We start from the raw sequence: 13,298 nt of genomic DNA, 5'->3' as shown, positions 1-13,298 counted from the left end.
CAGGATATCAGCATACAATACCAGATTGCATTTGTATCACAACCATCTATTTGTTGTTTGAATGGAGGTGCTAACTGTCTATTGAAAGTGGGTTAAAATTAACCCATTAAAATGACTCTGTAATAATGCACTGCACGTATCTGATAGACATCACACAGTGCAATTCCCAGGCTGATGTTTGCATTCAGAAATAATCGTAAGTAGAAATATCCCTGATCATCAATTTAAAAATTGAAATAGTTTAACTCGTAAAATATTTGATTTGTAATTGAGCCAAGATTTAAGCAGAGGTACGACTTGGAGATAGTAGCACAGTGGTTTGGCCGTTTATGTTGTGTCTGTGCTAACTGGCTCGCTTGCACCCCTTGTGGAATGCAGACCAAATAGTTTGCCCCAAAAATTGCTTTGCATTTCAGATTTCCTGCATTTATGATTTTTGCACAATTTCTGCAGTAGGAACACAGGAATGTAGGGACCGTAAGAATGTAATACTTTAAGTTATCAATGATTCATACACAGTTAAGGAGACTCCAATTTTTCCAGCCTTTGGGAATATTACTTTTTCATATAAAGGAGCAGCTTTTAAAGGTAAAATTATGCATTAGCCATTGCCTTTGGAAAGAACGCCTTCGCTCCCATGCTGAAAAATTCCACATTCCTAACCAGTGATTTTCCAATGATTAACATAAATTTTAGGGGAATCATTTGGGCTGGTATGGGGGCGGGATGCTGAACTTCCTGATATGTATCCTTGGCAAATTCCAGGAATACTGAAGAGGAAAATTTCTGCAAATTTCAATGACTAATTCTTAAATTCAGTCACTGTACTTTCTCTGATGGCTTAGTGGGAAAATTCAACAGCCGCTGTGTTCCTAATCCAGGCCGACTGAAGTGGTCCCTATTTCGATGCCTGAGCTGGGTAAGAACATAAGACATAGGAGCAGAAGTGGGGCATATGGGCCCTCAAGCCTACTCTGCCATTTAGTATGATCATGGATGATCTTCTACTTCAATTCTACTTTCACGCCTTATTCCCATATCCCTTAATTCTCTAATATAAAAGCAAAATACTGCGGATGCTGGAAATCTGGTTGCTTGCCATTTCAACACTCCCCCCTGCTCTCATGCTCACATCTCTGTCCTGGGATTGCTGCAGTGTTCCAGTGAACATCAACGCAAGCTTGAGGAACAGCATCTCATCTACCGATTAGGCACACTACAGCCTGCCGGACTGAACATTGAGTTCAATAATTTCAGAGCATGACAGCCCCCCCATTTTACTTTCATTTTTAGTTATTTTTTCTTCCTTTTTTTTTTACATTCTTTTTTACATTTTTTACAATCTTTTTTTGCATTTATTTCATTTCATCTTAGTTTGTTCAGTTTGCTTACCCACTGTTTTTTTCAGGTTTTTTTTCATGTTTGCACTTGCTGCTGTTCAATATTCAGTGTATTCACACCTAATCTGTACTAATGCTTTGTCTTTCAACACAACATATTGTTTGCCTTTGCTCCGTGACCTTTTGGTCAGCTATGTGGCCTGGTCCAATCTGCACCTTCTCCTTTGTTATCTCTTGCCCCACCCCCACCTCACTTGCTTATAATCTGTGACTTTTCTAATATTTGTCAGTTCCGAAGAAGGGTCACTGACCTGAAACGTTAACTCTGCTTCTCTTTCCACAGATGCTGCCAGACCTGCTGAGTGATTCCAGCATTTCTTGTTTTTGTGTCCCTTAATTCTCTTATCTGTGCTGAGCCAGCTAATTTGTGGAAAGGAACTGCATGCCCCATGCAAGATTCTTAATACATAGACAGAATTGCATTTTGATGGCTTCTTTCATTTCGAGATGTCTCAAAGCACTTATACACTATTGTTTTTCTGAAATCAGTGGCAGCTTTTACATGGACAAACACGGCAAACTTTCTGCAGCAATGATGTCCTAGGAACAGAACTGAATGACATCCAAGTGAAAAAAGGTGAATTTCCTTTGACTTTGCCCCACCTCGTAACCATAACTTTGGCGGGTGTGCAGCGGAAACTGGATTTGCGCATTTTCAGGGAAGTTACAGCAAAGGAGCAGGAGAAGCTCCACGGAAATTCATCCCTACGGTCAGAGGTGAGATTCTTTTATCCCTGCTTCTTTTAGAAGTATTGGAATTGCTGGATGAACGAAGGTCCACCTCGTTCACCTTCTACCATCCTGGTAGCTGCATGATACAACGATAATGGAGTTGTTGACAAATATAACAATCAATCTCTACAATAGACCCAGACACGACATGAGAAAAGCCCAGTGGTGGAGAACTTTGGGAAACATAGGTCTAAAGTCATCTATTCCTCCCAAGCGTCCTTCACTCATCAGGTCATGACTCAAATTACTCATATACTGTATTACAAAATGTTCTATTGTATAATCAATCGTTCATTATTTCTATTCTTTCATGGGATGTGAGTGTCGCTGGCAAAGCCAACCTTTATTGCCCATCCCTAACTGCCCTTGAGAAGTTGGCGGTGAGCCACCTTCTTGAACTGCTGCAGTCTGTGTGGTGAAGGTACTCCCACAGCACTGATTGATGGTGAGTTCCAGGATTCTGACCCAGCGACAGTGAAGGAACGGCGATATAGTTCCAAGTCAGGATGGCGTGTAACCTGGAGGGGAACTTGCAGGTGGTGGTGTTCACATGCTTCAGCTGCCTTGTCCTTCTCGGTGGTAGAGGTTTTGGTTTTGGAGGGTGCGATTGAAGAATTAACACAGTGATCTGTAATTTCACGTGCTAAGTACTTTTGCAAATGTGGATACAAAGGTAGTGTAATGTTCATTTCCTTTCCACTATTTTAAGGACACATATTGGTGACACTCGCCATGTTGTTACTTTCAGTGTTGATTGGCGTTGTAACATTTCCATTCACATTCAGTATGTGTCAATGTTTGCAAAGCAGTTATTGAAACTGTTGCTTACAGATGTTGTCAGCTGTTCTGGCAATACTTACAGAACATTCCTGCTGGCCTCAATTAACATTATTCTGTATCAAGCAAGTGTTTGGTTTTACCAACAGTTTGATATTCAAAGTGATGACGACAGCATAGCCCTGTTGGACTGTTTCCAGTATTCCACTTGCACATTTATTTTGTTTACAGGTATAACCTGGTGAATTTGTGCTCATTAAAGTGAGGAATGATACTATGAGCAAATGCTGAGTACAATTCCTAACTTTGTTCACCAGGTGACACTGCAGCAGTGGACTCATTTGATAATGTCAGACATCTTGGTGAAAAGAGACTGAAGATAAGTTTCCCCAAAACAGAAACATCATCAAAAAACAAGCAAAACGTATGGAACCCGCCACAAGGAAGATTAATCTCCCACACCCAAAAGACAGTTTTGACCTAACGAACGCTGAGGCAGTAGATCGATGACACGCTATTAAGACAGCAAAAAGACATGCATTTATATCCCGCCTTTCATGACGTCAAGATATCCCAAAGCACTTTATAGCCAATGAAGCACATTTGATGTACAGTTACTGTTATAATATAGGAAATACAGTGGTCAATTCACACACAGCAAACTCCCACAAACAGCAATATGACAATGATCAGGTAACCAGTTTGTTTCGTGATATTGAATGAAAATATATTGCCCTGAACAGCAATAAAAAGCACCCACATAATTACTTTTGAATCAAAACCCTGAACTGGCCATGATCTCCCGTTGTGTTTCTCAAGGTGAGTAGGAGGTTCGAATAGAGATTTGTGAGAGGAGAGAAATTTTTAATTAGATAGAGGTAAAGTCGTTTCTAAGCTGCGAAATCGGATACTGATGAAGTGGGTCTTTTGCACAGGGTTCCTGGAAAATTTAAGCTATAAGCAGATATTTTTTATGCCAAGGACACATTTAAATTGTATCATGCATAAGACTTTTAAGATAATATCAGCATTGCACTGCTCACCCTGAGTCAGAGGTAACCTTGCCTAAATCTCTTCTGCTTTCTACCTCTCCCTCTCTCCCTTTAAAGACGTTCCTTAAAATCTATCTCTTTGGCCAAGCTTTTGGTCACCTGCGCTAATAACTCCTTTGTGGCTTGGTGTCAAATTTTGTTTGGTAACTCTCCTGTGGAAAAGGAATAGGTTGCTGTTAATGATAGTGGATCGGCGTGGGGACCAGTTATGAGCGGAGGGATCCTGCAGAAATTATTATTAGGTCTGTTGACCTTTGCGAACTGGATGAAAAGCACTGGAGGAGTTGTCCAGAAGTTTGTCAATCGTACGAAAAGTTTGTGCGAGTTTTAGGACCTTGGATGAGAAGAACAATCACAATCAGATGGGGGAATGAGCCCGCGCCTGGCAGATGTCATTTAATATCAGTAAATATAGTGTCATGCACATGAATACATGTATACTATGCAGGGTCCTGCACTAAAAACCATTAAGGAGACCAAGATTGCAAAAGATACTGTCACGCTTTCCTGCAGAAAAGCAGCTAGTTCTCCTGGCACCTTGGACAACAGTCATCCCTTAAGCAACATCACCAAATCACTCATCCATCTCAATGCTGTTTATGGTACCACTCAATGTGCTAATTGGCAGTCGCATTTGCCAACGTAACAACGGCAACTGTACGGCAAAAGTTAATCATCGCCTGTGAAGTGTTTTGGATTGCCTTGAAGTTTGAAAGACGCTCTTTAAATAGAAGTCGTTCGTGTACATGTACTAACAACAGTCTTCTTCTTCTTTGCCCTCCTTGTCTCGAGAGACAATGGGTAAGCGCCTGGAGGTGGTCAGTGGTTTGTGGAGCAGCGCCTGGAGTGGCTATAAAGGCCAATTCTAGAGTGACAGACTCTTCCACAGGTGCTGCAGATAAAATTGGTTGTCACGGCTGTTACACAGTTGGCTCTCCCCTTGCGCTTCTGTCTTTTTTCCTGCCAACTGCTAAGTCTCTTCAACTTGCCACACTTTAGCCCCGCCTTTATGGCGGCCCGCCAGCTCTGGCGATCGCTGGCAACTGACTCTCACGACTTGTGATCAATGTCACAGGACTTCATGTCACGTTTGCAGACGTCTTTAAAGCGGAGACATGGACGGCCGGTGGGTCTGATACCAGTGGCGAGCTCGCTGTACAATGTGTCTTTGGGGATCCTGCCATCTTCCATGCGGCTCACATGGCCAAGCCATCTCAAGCGCCGCTGACTCAGTAGGGTGTATATGCTGGGGATGTTGGCCGCCTCGAGGACTTCTGTGTTGGAGATACGGTCCTGCCACCTGATGCCAAGTATTCTCCGGAGGCAGCGAAGATGGAATGAATGGAGACGTCGCTCTTGGCTGACATACATTGTCCAGGCCTCGCTACCGTAGAGCAAGGTACTGAGGACACAAGCTTGATACACGCGGACTTTTGTGTTCCTTGTCAATGCACCATTTTCCCACACTCTCTTGGCCAGTCTGGACATAGCAGTGGAAGCCTTTCCCATGCGCTTGTTGATTTCTGCATCAAGAGACAGGTTATTGGTGATAGTTGAGCCTAGGTAGGTGAACTCTTGAACCACTTCCAGAGCGTGGTCGCCAATATTGATGGATGGAGCATTACTGACGTCCTGTCCCATGATGTTCGTTTTCTTGAGGCTGATGGTTAGGCCAAATTAGTTGCAGGCAGCCGCAAACCTGTCAATGAGATTCTGCAGACACTCTTCAGTGTGAGATGTTAATGCAGCATTGTCAGCAAAGAGAAGTTCCCTGATGAGGACTTTCCGTACTTTGGACTTCGCTCTTAGACGGGCAAGGATGAACAACCTGCCCCCTGATCTTGTGTGGAGGAAAATTCCTTCTTCAGAGGACTTGAACGCATGTGAGAACAGCAGGGAGAAGAAAATCCCAAACAGTGTAGGTGCGAGAACACAGCCCTGTTTCACTCATCTTCATAGTTGCAGAGGAACTTGATAAAATCTAACAGAAACATGGAATTACATAGACTGTGCAGCACAGAAACAGGCCATTCTGCAGTAACAGTCCAAGCCAGCGTTTATGCTCCACCCAAGCCTCCTCCCATCCTTCCTCATCTAATTCTTTCAGTATAACGCTCTATTCCCTTCCCCCTCATATGTTTCTCGAGCTTCCCCTGAAACGTATCTACATGATCCACTTCAACCACTCCCTGTCAAACAGTGTGAATCTTCCTGTCCTGATGACCAGTGTAGCAGTGAACCATTGGAACCCCAAAGATCCCATATTTGACCCTTGATCTAACCTCAGTTAGCTCATCATAGCTGGGCTGGTGGCTGGCCATGCGAGGCTTGGTCTCTGGTTTTGGGAGGAACAGATGTGTGAAACAGTGAAATAAAGAATCAGGCAGGATTCCTCACTGCCCCTTCTCTCCTGGAAGTCTACGTGTGTGGACATTGCATAAGGCAGGGTCAGATATAGCTGTGATAACCTTCTGGTCAAACTCAGTGTCCAGGTGCAGGCAAGAATAATAACCATTGGAGTAGGGGGTATAGCTGGGCCAAAACTCTTACCTTCAAAAGGTAAGGGGAAAAAATATAATATACATTGTTATTATTGTCTCAGCATAGTGCGGAAAGTCTTCGCTCGAGTTGTTTTAAACAGACTCCAGAAGCTGACTGAGCGTGTCTACCCTGAGGTACAGTGCGGCTTTCGAGCAGAGAGATCCACCATTGACAAGCTGTTCTCCCTTCGCCAGCTAAGGGAGAAATGCCGCAAACAACAGATGTTCCTCTACGTTGCTTTCATAGATCTCACCAAAGCCTTTGACCTTGTCAGCAGACGTGGTCTCTTCAGACTACTAGCAAAGATCAGACGTCCACCAAAGCTACTAAGTCTCATCACCTCATTCCATGACAATATGAAAGGCACAATTCAGCATAGCGGTGCCTCATCAGACCACTTTCCTATCCTGAGTGGCGTGAAACAGGGCTGTGTTTATTTATTTAGAGATACAACACTGAAACAGGCCCTTCGGCCCACCAAGTCTGTGCCGACCAATGACCACCCATTTATACTAACCCTACAGTAATCCCATATTCCCTACCACCTACCACTTTAGGGGCAATTTACCTATCACCTGCAAGTCTTTTGGCTGTGGGAGGAAACTGGAGCACCCGGCGAAAACCCACGCGGTCACAGGGAGAACTTGCAAACTCCACACAGGCAGTACCCAGAATCGAACCCGGGTCCCTGGAGCTGTGAGGCTGCGGTGCTAACCACTGCGCCTTGTTCTCGCACCTAACAACAGTAGGTACAATTCAAAGTAATCCATTGTATTTGCAGCACTTTGAGCTGTTTCTAAGAGACATGATTAAGCTGCTATATAAAGCTTTTTTTTTTGACGTGCGTGGGCAGTTTCAAAGTGCTTCTTGTCAATTTGGGAGCAGGTCACTAACCTGCCCTCAGCTGGGGTTGATACAAGGAAACTATTTCCAGCAACTTACAATAGAAGTGATTGCTGTAATACATTGCAGAGGTTTGTGGAATTTATGATGCAAATTAGTTATATTGAAAGATCCTTCTGATGTGAAAAAATTGTGGCAAATCCTAATCTTATCAAATTCAGAAATTATATTTTATATGTAAATACATAAGTGATATGTAATTAGACAATAATTACAAAATAGGTTAATCACTTAACACAACCACTTGTATTTCTATAGCTCCTTTAACAAAGCAAAACATCCCAAGTTGCTTCATAGGAGTGTTTTCAAATAAAATTTGACACCGAGCCAAATATTAGGGCAAATGGCCAAATGTTTGGTCAAAGAGGTAGGCTTTAAGGAGCATTTTAAAGGTAGAGAGGCAGAGAGGTTTAGGGAGGGAAATACAGAGCTTAGGGCCTTGGCAGCTGAAAGCATTGCCATCAATGGTGGAGTGATGAAAATTGGGGATGCTCAAGAGGACAGAACTGGAGGAGTGCAGATATCTTGGAGGATTTCAGGGCTGGAGGAGATTATGGAGATGGGAGGGGGGGGGGGGGGTGGTGGTGGGGGGGGGGAGGGAGGCGGAATTTGAAAACAAGCATGAGAATTTTAAAATTAAGGTGGAAGCCAGTGTAGGTCAGTGAGCACAGGGGATGATAGGTGAACAGAACTTAGTGCTAGTTAGAACAGCAAAGTTTTGAATGAACTGAAGCTTATTGAGGGTTTAAGATGGGAGGCCGGGCAGGAGAGTATTGGAATAGTCAAGTTTGGTGGTAACAAATGCGCGGACAAGGGTTTCAGCAGCACGCAGGCTGAAGAAGAGGTGGAGATGAGTGATGTTGAGGAGGTGGAAGTAGGCGGTCTTGGGAACAGGGAGGAAATGGGTTTGGAATCTCAGCTCAGAGTCAAATAGGATGTCTGGGTCAGCCTCAGGCAGTGGTCATGGAGGGGAATGAAATAGATGACCAAGGAACACTGCTTCTGGTGGGGGTGGCTTCGGATTTCCTGATATTTAATCATACTGGCAGAAAATCCATGCATGCAAGGGAGAAATTCCCTCAAAGATGTGCAAAAGTATTTTTCAGAGGACACAGATTTAAGATAATTGAGAAAAGAACCAGAGGGATAAACCTACAGCTTCCCTCTGTGCCCCCCTTGGCCCATTGAGGCACTCGTTGTTGCCTGGTTGCAAGTTGCAACGCCAATTGCCCATCCTACTCTCTCAGCGGCTGTCCCTGCCAATGTACCTGCTGGGGGTTGGTCTCACCAGTTTCCTCCCCATGCACTCAGCTTTCCCACTGCTGACCCTGTGGACCCTGCCAGCAGAACATTTATCACTGCATCTCCCTCCAGAATGTCCATTCACTTGTGAACAAGGCTCTTTCCATCCATGAGCTCATTGTGGATGATTGCATCGACATCATGGCCTTAACGGAAAGCTGGCTGAGGGGCGATGACACCACCTACCCCCTAAATGTAACCTCCCCGCCTGGCTATGCCCCGCTCACACTTTCCTTTGTCCCCTACTCCTCTGGCACGTTTTCCGCCTTTGAGCATCTCACTTTGTTCCAGTCCTCTCCCCTCCCATTTAAAATTCTCGTTCTCTACCGTCCACCCAAATTCCGTAAAAATATTCTCAATGAGATATCTTCACTGTTTTCTACCCTCAGCCTCTACACCGAATGATTTCTTATCCTCAGTGATTTCAAACTCCATCTCATTTCATCATGTTTCGAGTTCACTCTCCTCCTCTCCTGCCTTAAACTCTGCCTCCATTTAAATTCCCACAACCCATATTCACAGCCATTCAATGTGGCCTAGCAATTCCCATCATGCCAATAGCAGATAAGGCCATCTCTGATCACTCCTGTATTGCTCTTCACCCATATCCCCATTCCCTCTTTACTTCCTTCTGTATTGGCCCCTGGAAGAAATTCGCTCCCAATTCATTTACAATTGTACTTTAAAATATCCCGACTATCTAACCTTTGACCTGCCATTCAAGACAACATTTCTGCAGCTACCAGTCTGCTCAAGCACACCCTCACCTCCACCTTTGATATCCTAGCCCCATTAAAAGCATTACTCTCTCTCACTCTAGCCATTCCCCTGATGCGGCCCTGATCTCCACTCCTGTAAGTCTAAGAGACACAGCCTTGAATGGATATGGTGGACAACTGGTTTAGCCATTCGCCGTCAGATCTGGCTGGACCGCATGAAGCAAGATCAGATCCTGTTCGCCTGCCAAAGTTTCTCCCTATAATACTGGCCTCTTTTCTCAATTGCAAACTATCTTCTTAAACTCTTCTTCCCTCTCTCCTTGACTTGCACGTCCAACATGCTAGGCACTCATGGACTTCTTTGCCACTAATATTGAGACCATCCAATCAGCTCACCTCATAGAGTCAGAGAATCATATACGGCATAGAAGGAGTCAATTCAGCCCATCGAGTCCGTGCTGACTCTCTGTGGAACAATCCAGTCAGTCCCAATCCCCCACTCGATCCCTGTAGCCCTGCAAGTTTATTTCCCCTAAGTAGCCATCCAATGTCCTTTTGAAATCATTTATAGTCTCCACTTTCACCACCCTTATGGGCAGCATGTTCCAGGTCAGTACCACTCACTGTGTGAAAAAGTTCTTCTTCATATTCCCCCTGCATCTCTTGCCCCAAACTCTCAATCTGTGTCCCTTAATCCTTTTATTTTGAGATACAGCACTGAAACAGGCCCTTCAGCCCACCGAGTCTGCGCTGACCAACAACCACCCATTTTGTACTCATCCTACATTAACCCCATATTCCCTACTACATCCTCACCATTCACCTACCTACACCAGGGGCAATTTACAATGGCCAATTTACCGATCAACCTACATGTCTTTGGCTGTGGGAGGAAACCGGAGCACCCGGCGGAAACCCACGCAGTCATAGGGAGAATGCGCAAACTCCACACAGGCAGTACCCAGACCTGAACCCTGGTCACTGGAGCTGTGAGGCTGCAGTCCTAACCACTGCACCACTGTGCCTTGTCCTAATGGAAACAGTTTTTCCTTGTCTAACTTATCTCAGCCTGTCATAATCTTGCACACCTCTATCAAATCTCCCCTCAATCTCCTTTGCTCCAGGCAGAACAACCCCAGCTTTTCCAACTGTTATGAAAGTGATTCTGTTTGGTTAAAAATTATTTTTTTTTAAAGGAATTTATAGTTAATCTAAATAAATGTTGGATCAGTTTTTTAATCAAGAGGACAGTGAGGGAGCTGCATTGGCAACAGTGTTGCTGTTTGTCACATGGCTCGGGCTCGGCTTCGAACAGAATCCCTGGCAATAGGGCAGGAAATTGACAAGCACTCCTTTGATTTGACAAGCCCAGTAGGCTTCCACTGCTATGTCCAGACTGGCCAAGAGAGTGTGGGAAAATGGCGCACTGACACGGAACACAAAAGTCCGAGTGTATCAAGCCTGTGTCCTCAGTACCTTGCTCTATGGCAGCGAGGCCTGGACAACGTATGTCAGCCAAGAGCGACGTCTCAACTCATTCCATCTTCGCTGCCTCCAGAGAATACTTGGCATCAGGTGGCAGGACCGCATCTCCAACACAGAAGTCCTCGAGGCGGCCAACATCCCCAGCTTATACACACTACTGAGTCAGCGGCGCTTGAGATGGCTTGGCCATGTGAGCCGCATGGAAGATGGCAGGATCCCCAAAGACACATTGTACAGCGAGCTCGCCACTGGTATCAGACCCACTGGCCGTCCATGTCTCCGCTTTAAAGACGTCTGCAAACGCGACATGAAATCCTGTGACATTGATCACAAGTCGTGAGAGTCAGTTACCAGCGTTCGCCAGAGCTGGCGGGCAGCCATAAAGAAGGGGCTGAAGTGTGGCGAGTCGAAGAGACTTAGTAGTTGGCAGGAAAAAAGACAGAGGCGAAAGGGGAGAGCCAACTGTGTAACAGCCCCGACAAACAAATTTCTCTGCAGCACCTGTGGAAGAGCCTGTCACTCTAGAATTGGCCTTTATAGCCACTCCAGGCGCTGCTTCACAAACCACTGACCACCTCCAGGCGCTGACCCATTGTCTCGAGATAAGGAGGCCAAAGAAGAAAGAAGAAGAGTAGCAACAGAACACCTGGGATGGGCAGAAAAACTCACCAAGCTGATTTGTTGCTAGTCAGTGCGTGTGTGTTTTACCTCCTGGAGGAAGAGACCAGATTTTTGCTGAATGTTTTTAAAAAAACCAAGTGCTGCTAAAGTGTCAAAAAAGGACAGGAGAGAATTCCAAGGAAGAACAGAAGACTACAACCCAGCTCACTTTCTTACAATTCCCTAAAAGACTCAATGAAGTTCACTGTGTCAATTCGTCTTGTTTCCTGTATTTCAAGAAGGCCTGCTAAATTACTTTTCAACGCCGCCTGAAGAAAACGGTTCTGGAAGATTCTAAATCTCCTGCCTGCGTGTGCTCAGAGGTTGGACTGTGTGCCAGTTTGGTGCAGCATATCTCATCTGCTATTTTTCAGGTTTGGGCAAGTGATCTGCCTGGGTGTGCTTTTGTCTGTAATAGAGCTCTGATCTAAAAATCCTTTTTAAAATTTCTTTCAGTTAACCGGTGTGTATATGTGTGTGAGTGTGAAGGGACTAAGGTAAAGGGGACTTTTTAAAATTTAATGTTGGCTTTTAAAAAATTTGATCTATGCGATATTGTTTTATTTCCTTACTAGTTAAGACTTGCTTTATAATAAACTGTTAATTTTGTTTTTCAGTAAAGAAACCTGGTTAATGTGTTCTATTCTGGGTAAATATAGTGTATCCAATTGATTGGGCTGGACTGGTGACCAGAACTGGGCACAATACTCTAGTTGGGCCTAACCAGACCTTTATAAAGCTTCAGCATAACTTACCCGCTTTTGTACTCTATACCTCTATTTAAGAAGCCCATATGCTTTGCTAACTACTCTCTCAATATGTCCTGTCACCTTCAAAGATGGATACACATGCACCCCAGGTCCCTCTACTCCTGCAAACTCTTTAGAATTATGCTATTAAGTCTCTTTTGCCTCACCCTATACCTTCTGCCAAAATGCACCAACTCACACATCTCTGTATTAAATTCCATTTGCCACTTGTCGGCCCATTCTGCTAGTCTATCTATCTCCTGTTACAGGCAGTCTGTATCATCCTCACCGTTTGCCACTCCTCCAAGTTTGGTATCATTGGCAAATTTTGAAACTCTGTATTCCAAGGTCCAAGTCATTTATATATAACAAAATAAAGCAGTGGTGCCAGCACTAACCCTTGGGGAACACCACTATCCACCGACCAACACCGCATCCTCCAGTCTGAAAAACAGCCATTTACCACGTCTCGCTGTTTTTTGTTCGATTGGACACTGACCCTCTTATTCCATGAGTCTTAATTTTGTTAATCAGCCTTTTATGTGATACTTTATCAAACACTTTCTTAAAATCCATATGGACAATATCCATCACATTCCCTTCATCAACCTTCTCTGTTATTTCATCAAAAAATTCAATTAGTCAAGCATGTTCTATCTACCTTTTACAAATCCGTGCTGGCTATTAACTCAAACTTCTCAAAGTGTCTGTTGATTTTTTCCCCTGATTATTGTTTCTAAAACCATACCCATCACTGATGTTAAACTAACTGGCCTGTAATTGCTAGGACTGTCCTTACACCCATCCTTGAATAGGGGTGGCAGATTTGCCAATCTCCAATCCTCTGGAACCTCCCCCATATCCAGGGAAGATTGGAAGATTAGGGCAAGACCTTCCACTATCTCTATCCCCACCTCCTTTAGCAACCTGGGATGCAAACCATCCAGATTAGGTGACTTATCTACCTTAACATAGCCA

Source organism: Heterodontus francisci, chromosome 35 (genome assembly GCF_036365525.1).
Source record: "Heterodontus francisci isolate sHetFra1 chromosome 35, sHetFra1.hap1, whole genome shotgun sequence".
Classification (NCBI taxonomy): domain Eukaryota; kingdom Metazoa; phylum Chordata; class Chondrichthyes; order Heterodontiformes; family Heterodontidae; genus Heterodontus; species Heterodontus francisci.
The sequence above is the reverse complement of the archived record's forward strand: the minus strand, read 5'-3'. Positions refer to the sequence as shown.